At 39.9% G+C, this 10,725-nt stretch overlaps 1 pseudogene; it reads left to right on the forward strand.

Moving 5' to 3' along the window:
* The first annotated feature begins 4,031 nt into the window (after positions 1–4,031).
* Positions 4,032–4,721, forward strand: LOC142440105 (casein kinase I pseudogene; annotated as a pseudogene).
* The last annotated feature ends 6,004 nt before the right edge of the window (positions 4,722–10,725 follow it).

The raw sequence follows: 10,725 nt of genomic DNA on the forward strand, positions 1-10,725 counted from the left end.
CAAGAAGTAAGAACATGCTCAGTATATCATAAATGGAAAACTGAAGAAAACATTCCATCTTTGAGATGTAATACTGTAATATTCTATGTGCAAAATATTTAATAATGCATGAAACATAAAAAGAAGATGGAAAGAATACAGAGTCACTATATCAAAGAGACATAGGCAACACTGTGATTTCAAGAAGTAGTGTATGCACAATGGTACTGAAGGAAGAAGTTCAAGTTGCACTAAAAGCATTAAGCAAGAACAAACTTATAGGAATTGATTAAATGTTTCAACAAGCTGATAAAGTACTGGAACATTTACTAGTCTATGACAGGAAATTTGGAAGACAGCTATTTGGCCAACTGATGGAAGAGAACCTTACTTGTACCCATTCCAAAAAAAGGTGACCTAACAGAATGATCAAATTATAGAACAATATCATTGATATCACATGCATGTAAATTTTTGCAGAAGATTATCCAACAATCGTTTCAGCAGTAGATTGACAGGGAGCTGCCAGAGGTTCAGGCTGGATTCAGAAGAGGACGTGGAAAAAGGGATATTGTTGCTGATGTCAGGTGGAGCTTGGCTGAAAGTAGAGAATAATAGAAAGATACTTACTTGTGTTTCATTGACTATGTCAGGGTATGTGACTGTGTGGATCATAACAAGATATGGATAACCTTGAGAAGAATGGAAACCCCAGAATATTTCATTGTGGTCCTTGCAGAAGAAGCACGTGTATAACCAGAACAAAGGATTATTGGATAACAAAATTAGGAAAGATGTGGGTCGGGGTTGAATCCTCTCTCCATATTTACTCCATCTATATGCCGAGCAAATCATTGGAGAAGCTGGATTATACAATCCTGGCATCAAGATTGGGTGAAGGTTTATTAACAATCTGAGAGGTGCAGATAATACAACCTGGCTTGCTGAAGTTGAGGAAGACTTCAAGCAATTGCTGATGAAGAGCAAGGATTGCAGCCTTCAGTATGGATTATAATTCAATGTGAAAAAGACCAAAATCATCAACATTGGGCCAATAGGAAACAACATGATAATTGGAGAAAATGTTGAAGTTGTCGAGGATTTTCTCTTGCTTGGATCCACAACCAAGTAGGAAGCAGAAGTCAAGAGGTCAAAAAAGACACACTGCATTGGACACATGTGCTGCACAAGACCTCTTTATAGAGTATTGAAGAGCAAGGATGCTACTTTGAGGACTGAGGTTCACTTAACCCAAGTCACGGTATCTTCCGCATATGCGTGTGAATGTTGGGCACCGAAAAAGAAAGACTGAAGAAGAATGAGTGTGTTTCGATTGTGCAGCTGGCAAAGAATGTTGGAAGTACCAGGGACTGTCCAAACGAAAAACAAGTCTGGCTGGGCAGAACAGCCGGCTTGTTCCTTGGAGGCAAGGAGAGCAAGACTTTGCATCACATACTTCGGGCACATTGTCAAGAGAGACCAGTCTCTGGAGGAGGACATCATTTTTGTGAAGTAGAGGGAGGGAACGAGAGGAAGGCCCTCGAGGAGGTGGACTGGCACAGCGACTGCACAGAGAACACGCGCAAGGGTGGCACAGGACCAGACAATGTTCTGCTCTGTTTTCCATTGGGTTGCTATGATTCAGAACCGACGAGTTGGCACTTAATAATAAGAGCTGACTTTGGAAAAAAGTATTGATGAACAAAGAGGACAGTGACTATGGTGTATGTACTTGGGAAAATTGCACCAGAATAGAATCTTTATGATGCAGAAAACAAAATTTTAAAAAATCCACCACCATCAAATTAATTCCAATGAACAGCGACTCGATGGTTTCTGAAGCATCAAATCTTTATAGGGGCAGAGTCTCCTCTCCCTCCCTTGGAGTGACTGGTTGCTAACCTTTCAGGGAACAGCCCTATGCCTAACCTACAACACCACTGGAGCGCCCAGATAATATACTTGTTATCGATAAGTACTTGGTGGCTATCTGCAGAACTTAATAAAATTCAGATATAGTAAAGTATGAGTGTTCATTTGTCCATCAGAAAATACTTATTTGTTTATTAGAATGATTTTTCTTTACTAAAATTGGAGCGTGTTTCTACCCATTCTTCTTTTGATTAATCTCTGAATTACTCAGGACAAACCAATAATGAACTGTGCAATATCCAATAATCTATAGTCAAATATGCTCATAGTTTTTCTGAGCTCACCTCTCTCATCATCCAAAAATGTGTGTTTTCTTCTCTTTCCTTACCCCACTCCCCTACCACCCCACCACCACTTCTAATAATGTTTTCAGAAGAAAACATCGTGTGTTCTCTTTTGTCTTGAATTGTACTGTTTGTTTCTGTTTATAAAGGAGAAAATTCAGTAAGCTGACGACCTTAGTTTCCTGAGGTGCAAGGAGAGGAAATAGTAGAATTATTAATTCGCTACAGATAATGGATAAAAAGCTATAGTAAGTAAAATTAAATGAAAATGAATAAATAATGTCAGTTGACTTTAGAAACTGAAAGCACAAGAGAGAGAGAGCAAGCAGCAAGTTCCTAAACCCACATTAAACCTTTTTCTGTGACAGGTAGTGATGACAGATGGTGAAGCAAAACCATAAATCAGCACATCTTTCTGTAGCTAATTTTTCATGTTCCATGTACTCAGCACATGAAAGAACCTGGTTCTAAAGAGAATAAAAGTCTGAAAGGGTGTGCATGACATGTAGGACATTGGTGACCAGTCTCTATTCCAGATGTCTAATAAGTACAAATAAAAGCAGTAAAACATAGTGACCTAATTTGGACAACCAATCTGGCCATTCGTCTGCTTTCCTTAATTCAGCAGGTAAAGTAGAACAGACCTATGAATAATGCATCCTCTGTCCTCAGGGACTTAACTCGTACACATGTAGCCTTTGTTTTCATTAATAATGTGCCGTGCTACTTAAGGTTCTTTGAAAACACTAGGCAGCAGTCATGCAAGCTGAAATTGCTTCATGTTTTGTAAATGTATATGGGAGTTCTTGTCACCAGAAGAGAAAATAAATAGATGAACTCTTCTGAAATATAAGACATATTGCCTTTCACAGAAATTTTCTATGATAAGTGAATCTCCCAAATAAAATTATGGAATGAAAAGCTACATGAAACTGATTTTATTTATTTGCCTCAACCTTTAATATTCCAAAAGTCAGTGGAGAGGAAGAGAGAGAGAGAGAGAGGCAGAGACTGAAGCTGAGAGAATACAGATAGAAGGCAAATAATATAAACATTCTTAAGCTCTAGCTTCTTTCTTTAACAGTTTTTAGTTTTTAATGAACTTGTAAACAAAAAAAAGCTCCCATTTCAAAATAAAAACGAAATCCCAGATCATATAGATGTTTACAGTGATTACATTTACCTAAGCAACGTACATACATGTCCAATTGAAAGATGGTAACTAATTTCCTGTGACAAATATGTTTTTTCTTTAATACCGAGAACATTACAGAGTTAATGCAGAGTCCTAAAGATAAGCTAGTGGTCACGAAGGTTCGTAAGTCTTCACTTGAGATGCTGTTGCTCTAGCACAGGTAAGCAGACGGTCTGTCATCTGCTCAGACACTGGAATCTTTGGTTGCTACCACATCAGCTGGCTTGCAGACAAGAAGCCAACCATTTTGAGAATGTTTTAAGTGAACAACTTGCAAACCCCAGGGATGGAAAAAACCCTAAGAACGCACAATAGTGAGCATTACAACCATCACAACTGTGGCTGAAGACTGTTCATGCCGTTCTTCTGAAATGATATCTCAAAGCAGTGTAGTTCAAAATAAAAGGTTTTAAGAAAAGAAAAAAAATTGGCATATGCACAATTTTTCCACCAATTTGTGTGTCAACCATTTAGCTAACTTTTCCACTTGAAAAAATGCAATAGAAAACAGGACACCATGTTTCACTATCTCAGTTAATATTCACAATTACAGCGGCTGCAGCTCGGGACGCGGCCTCACCAGCGATGCCCAGAGCCAGTTTAGACGGAAATTACGTCACTGTAAGAAGTGTTTAGAATCTCCAGTGGGGAAGAGGCAAAGAAGCATGACTGTTAGTACTTCTCAGGACCCATCTTTCTCAGGATTAAACCAGTTATTCCTTATTGATTTTGGTTTGGCCAAAAAGTACAGAGACAACAGGTCACGGCAACACACACCATACAGAGAAGATAAAAATCTCGGCGGCTCTGCGCGATACGCCAGCATCAATGCACACCTTGGTATTGAGCAGAGTCGCCGAGACGACATGGAATCATTAGGATATGTTTTGATGTATTTTAATAGAACCAGTCTGCCATGGCAAGGACTAAAGGCTGCAACAAAGAAACAAAAATATGGAAAGATTAGTGAAAAGAAGATGTCCACTCCTGTTGAAGTTTTGTGTAAAGGGTTTCCTGCAGAATTCGCCATGTACTTAAACTATTGTCGTGCGCTGCGCTTTGAGGAAGCCCCGGATTATATGTACCTGAGGCAGCTATTCTGCATTCTTTTCAGGACCCTGAATCACCAATACGACTACACATTTGATTGGACAATGTTAAAGCAGAAAGCAGCGCAGCAGGCAGCCTCTTCTAGTGGGCAGGGTCAGCAGGCCCAAAGCCCACAGGTTTCTAAGCATGAATTGAAGAACAGAAGAAACCAGCAGAGCAGAGGATTGGAGCAGCCTTTGTTTCTCCCCAAACCTAGAAATTTTAGTTCATCTGCACACTAGCCAGTGGTTGTGAGCAACCATTTACTTGGTGTAAAGAACGTAATTTCCGTCTAAGCTCTACCTTCTTAATAAGCTAAATTTGATAAATATAAGATGTCTGTAAGCATATATATTTCTGTACTTGTGAAATATGATGCACACCAGCAATAAATTGCGAACCATTCTTTGGATGCTGACCTCTAGTTAGAAATCACGTCAATCCCCTGAGCTATAGAAGTAAAATGGTACGCGTTTCCCTTGTAAGAGCAGAAATGTGTTGTGCTCTCCCTTTGCATATGCGGTTCCCTCTAATGAGCTAGTTTCCCTCCTCTCAGCTAACTCCTCTAAGTGCCGTCTTAAAAACCATCATTTCTGTAATTCCTTTGTGGAATGCCTAGAGAGTAATTATTGACTCATTGACTCTCAATCCCAAATCCAGTCTTCCATAAAAGCCCTGGTAGCTCAGCTGTTCATGGGAAGGTAGACAATTCAATGAATTAGCTACTTTCAGGATAAAAACCCTAAAGATCGGTTTTCACTCAGAGTGCAGCCTAGGAAAGCCTATGGGGCAATATCACTCGGTCCTACACAGTAGCTAAGGAGGGCTAGTGGTATGTGGCATAACCATTTGGCTGCTAACTTCCAGATCAGTGGTTTAAACCCAAAAGCTGTTCCATGGAAGAGAGAGGATGGTGTCTGCTCCCATAAAGATTTAGTCTTGGCAGCCCTAGGGAGGGGCAGGAGGAGAGTTCTACTTCTCTCTTATAGAGTCACTATAAGTTGGAATGACATAAAAACAAAAACCACGCATTGTTTTGTGTAATCTTTGGACTAGGGCTCTGAACTTTGAATTTTCCAACTGTTTTCACTTGGGAGGCGTTAATGGGAGATGGGAAAGCAGAAGGCGTAGAAAGGGGACTTTCTTTTCGTTTTCTGCTCTTTCTGTCCACGTGGCCACGGGAATGGATCTTTATCTTTATAACAGTATTTGGCTCTAGCACCTTTCAACACTCAGGGAATTCATTTCATTGCATCTTCTCATAAGCACCAGCAGTAACTACACGTGCCTGCTCCTCAGACATCTGAGACCTATCTCTGGAGGGCTTCTCATCCAAAAATCCTACGTTATGGCAACCTTTTAAATCTTCCATGTTTAGGGGCCATTGATCCTGGCACATATTGTGTCTGGGTGAATATCACATTATGATTTTGATTTGTCAGCCCTCAAACAAGTCTGTGTCCAATTCTCAATATTAAGTTCATGGTGTAGAAATCCCTACTGTGACTTCGTTTTCCTAACTACATTCAACTGCTACCGCCATTGCTACCATGAGTGTGGTCAAGAGACAAGGAAACAGTTCCTCCTCAATGGAATAGGACTGATTTTATTATATTGTTAGCCTTGTACATTGTGCCAAACTCCTTGTCAATTAAAGGTGGGAAAGTGATCATCCCTGGCAGCTGATGACATTCTAATACACTAAATCAGTAGCTGAGTAAAATGAAGTGTCTATCAAAACAAGCAACTTTGAGAACCAAGAGTCTCCTGCATTTGACCTTTTGGGTACGAACAATAACTATAAAACTGTCAGGGGAGATGGTTTTATATGTCTGCTGGAAAGCTTATGAAAAGAATAAATAAGCTCAGGATTTTAAAAAGTATCACTTCAGAAACAAGAGATTTTCTACTGTTGTCATTTATTTCTTTTTTGTCATTTATTTCTTATAGCTGAAAGAAAGACTTTTTGAAAATCATAGAATTTGATTATGCAAATTGAAGAACTACAACAAAATTTGAATTTAGACTCACAAAAGTCTACGTGTGAAAATCAGATCATTGACTGGAAAAGAGAGAGACCCACCTTGCACTGAGAACATCTGGGTAGACAGAGATCTGCATAGAACCTCCTCCCGGGGGATGGACAACAGAAAAGTGGGTGAAGAGACATGTCAAACAGTGTAAGATATGACAAGATAATAATTTATAAAATATCAGGGATTCATGAGGGAGGGGGGAGCGCTGAGGGGGAAAAATGAGGAGCTGATGTCAGGGGCTTAAGTGGAGAGCAAATGTTTTGAGAATGATGAGGGCAATGAATGTACAAATGTGCTTTACACAATTGATGTATGTATGGATTGTGATAAGAGTTGTATGAACCCTAATAAAATGATTAAAAAAGAAAATGAGACTATTGACCTCTAAGTCACTCTGAACCTTTCTGTGTAAATGTCCTCCTTTGCTCAAGGCCTGAAGAACAATCGATGCACATGGATGTGGTGTGGAGAAGAAAATTGAAAATTCCATGGACTGCTCCAAGGACAAACTGCTCTGTCTTGGAAGAAGTAGGGCCAGTGTGCTCCTTAGAGGCCAGGATGGTGAGAGTTCCTCTTACATACACTGGACATGTTGTCAGGGGAAACCCGTCCCAGAAGAAGTACATCATGTTTGGTAAAGAATCTGCAGCACAGGAGAGGAAGGCCTCAAGGAGATGGAGGGATGCCACGGCTGCAGCAACGGGCTCAAGCGAATAAACAACCATGAGGCTGGCGCAGGCCCGGACATGGTTTCCTTCTGGTGTGCACTTCATCTGTGTAACAGGATAACCCTCATCTCAGGAGACTGGTGATCTGAGTGGAGTCTCCACAGTGACGAAGCATGGCCTCTTGATTATGCGACTTGACTGAAAGGAACACAGATGCCCTCGAGCCGCTCACCGAGCAGCAGCACTGCCGCAACCACGAATATGAATCTTCCTCTAAGCCTTCTCCGAAGAGCTCTCAGCCGCTGACAGGGCAAGGTGGCGGTGCACTGGGGAGAAGGAAACATTCAGATCTTTCAAGGTTGGACTCTCACGTAGACACAATGCTACATCATGATGATGGTGGTTTCAGAAGTTATTGACTCGTTTGACAGGATATTTTAAAATTAGAGAATCTTTAAAATATGGCTTTTAATTTTTATCAAAGATTCTATAAAATAATCCCACTACAAAGAAGGAAAATGAAGAACAACATTTCTCATTCTTAAGGATTCCAGCCATTTCTGGAGCTGTCGAAGCTGAATAAATCCCATAAACAATTGTCCTGAGATAATCTTCAAAACTTAAAACAAAAATACCCCCTGAAGTCTTATTAAAACCAAGTGGTAGTTTAGTTAACAAGTAAAGAATGCTTGCCTTGACCACTGTTCTCATTTAAGATCTGTATGGGATGAAATTAACAACAGCCTTGAAAGATTAGATAGGAAATTTAGGGGACAGTGAGTTTATATTAATTAGGGAGGAACAATGCTGAAAAGGTGGATGAGAATGGTCACAAACTGAATAATACAGTTGAATTGTAAGTATAGAAAGTGTTGGATTGGTATAGAATTCTGTATAACAACAGTTAAAATAAAATATTAAAAACTGACTGGTTGAGCATGTACACTGGTACAGATAAGAGCTGGAAACACAGAGAATTCAAGACAGATAAACCCCTCTGGACCAATAATGAGAGTAGCAATCCCAGGAGGGGAAGGGAAGGTGGGAGGAGAAAAGGGGAACTGGTCACAATGATCTACATATAACCCCCTCCTGGTATTGAACAACAGAAAGTGGGTGAAGGGAGACATCGGTCAGACATGAAAAAAATAATAACAACTTATAAATAATCAAGGGTTCATGAGAGAGGCAGCGGAGAGGAGGGGGGGAAATGAGCTGATACCAAGGGCTCAAATAGAAAGAAAATGTTTTGAAAATGATGATGGCAACATATATACAAATGTGCTTGACATAGTGGATGTATGAATGGATTGTGATAAGAGCTGTACGAGCCCCAATAAAATGAATTTTAAAAACTGACTAATTTACAATAAAAAAATTAAGAGAATTGAAAAAATTGGGTGGGGGGTGTCGGGGTTACAAGAAACAAGTATTTTTCTTTTCAGTTTTTGTTGTTGTTGTTAGGTGCCGTCGCCGTGGAGTCAGTTCCGACCCATACTGACTGTCATGACAGCTCAAACCCGGCCAGGTCCTGCATCTCTCTCACAACTGCTCCCACTGATGCAGCCACTGTGGCAGTCTCTATCATCAAGGGCCTTCCTCTCTTTGGCCGCCCCTCTGCTTTACCAGACACGATGCCATTCTCCAGCGACGGGTGTCTGCTGACAACATGTCCAATGTATATAGTGCTGATTAGCTTGCTCTTATTCCCCCACTGAACACAGGCTTTGGAAAAGATCATTGGTTATTATACTTCAAAGTCCTTGGATCTAGAGCTAAATTCAAACCTGAAATAGACCACCAGGTATCATCCTTTTATGTCAGTGGTTCTCAACCTGTGGGTCACAACCCCTTTGGGGGTCAAATGACCCTTTCACAGGGGTCACCCAATTGATAACAGTAGCAAAATTACAGTTAGGAAGTAACATTGAAAATAATTTTATGGTTGGGAGTAACTACAATTTGAGAAACTGTATTAAAAGGCCACGGTATCAGGAAGATTGAGAACCACTGTTTTATGTAGATACTACCATGAGGCCTTCGATTCAGCTGATGTCACAACTTAAAATAACTTTTATAATCTCTCTTAGGTAGGAAGTGAATACATTTTACATACTAGACTGCGGATGAACCAAGAAATTATAAATTTCATTTTCCAATTATATCCAATTCTCCTTCTTTGTCCACATACATTTGCTGTAAGTAAAAATGACCCATGCCATTTTTGAGATAAGAAGTTGAAGAATTCTACCCAACACCTTCCATCAGAAATTGATCACACATGCAATCAAGATGCATTGATAACTATTGGCAACTGGAACGCAAAAGTGAGAAACAAAGAGGAAGAAACAGTAGTTGGAAAATATGGCTTTGATGATAGAAACAAAGCTGGAGATCGAATGAGAGAACGTTGCAAGACAAATGACTGGCTCATAGCAAAAGAATTCGCTCAAAACAATGAAGTATTCCTTGTTCTGTTTTAACATCTGCATCTTGATGCATGTACTAGCTCTGTGTGAGGACAATGAAGTGCTCTGGAATTCCTACTCTTCCCAAGGCTATCCATAATTGGTTATGAACCACACAGTCAAATGCCTTTGCATAGACAGTAAAACACAAGTAAACTTATTTCTGGTGTTTTCTGATTTTAGCAAAGATCCATCAGTCATTAACAATAATATCCCTTGTTCCATGTCCTCTTCTGAATCTGAGCTGAACCTCTGGAAGATCCCTGTCAATGGACTGCTGCAACTGTGTCAGATGATCTTAAGCAAAATTTTACTTGCATGTGTTATCAAGGATACTGTTCTACAATAGGAGCATTCTCTTGGGCCACCTTTCTTTGGAATGAGTGCTAAAATCGATCTCTTCCAGTCAGTTGGCCAAGTAGCTGTCTTCCAAATTTTCTAGCTTAGATGAGTAAATGCTTCCGATGCTTCATCAGCTTCTGGAAACATTTCAATTTGCTATTCCATCAAGTTCTGGAGCTTGAATTTTGATTAGACTTCTTTCTCATTACCTGTGGTCCTTGCTCATATTCTACCTCCTGGAATGGCTTAATGTCAACTCGTTCTTTTGGGGACAGTAGTTCTCTTTATTCTTTCCACCTTTTTCCCCATCTTCTTTTAATTCTTCCTGCATCGTTCAAATTTTATCCATAGAATCTTTCGATATTTCGCCTGGAGGCTTGAGTTGTTTCTTGCATTCCTCCAGTTTAACATATTCTGAGCACGCTCTTCCTTTTTGGTTTTCTATCTCTAGGTATTTTCAAATTTCATTATAATATTGGAAGGTAAAATATTGAAACCACCTTTTGCGGTTGGTGCATAAATTTGAGTAATGTATTGATTGGATTTCCTGGAAGGCAGGTCAATAAAAGCCTTTCACAGACTGCATTGTACTTCAAGATAGATCTTAAAATGTCCTTTTTGACAAGGAATGTAATGTCTTTCTTCATGGTGTGCCTTTCCCTGCACAGTAAACTATATGATATCCTGGTTGAAATGGCCAATACCAGACCATCTCAGTTCACTAACACCTAG

Source organism: Tenrec ecaudatus, chromosome 2 (genome assembly GCF_050624435.1).
Source record: "Tenrec ecaudatus isolate mTenEca1 chromosome 2, mTenEca1.hap1, whole genome shotgun sequence".
NCBI lineage: Eukaryota > Metazoa > Chordata > Mammalia > Afrosoricida > Tenrecidae > Tenrec > Tenrec ecaudatus.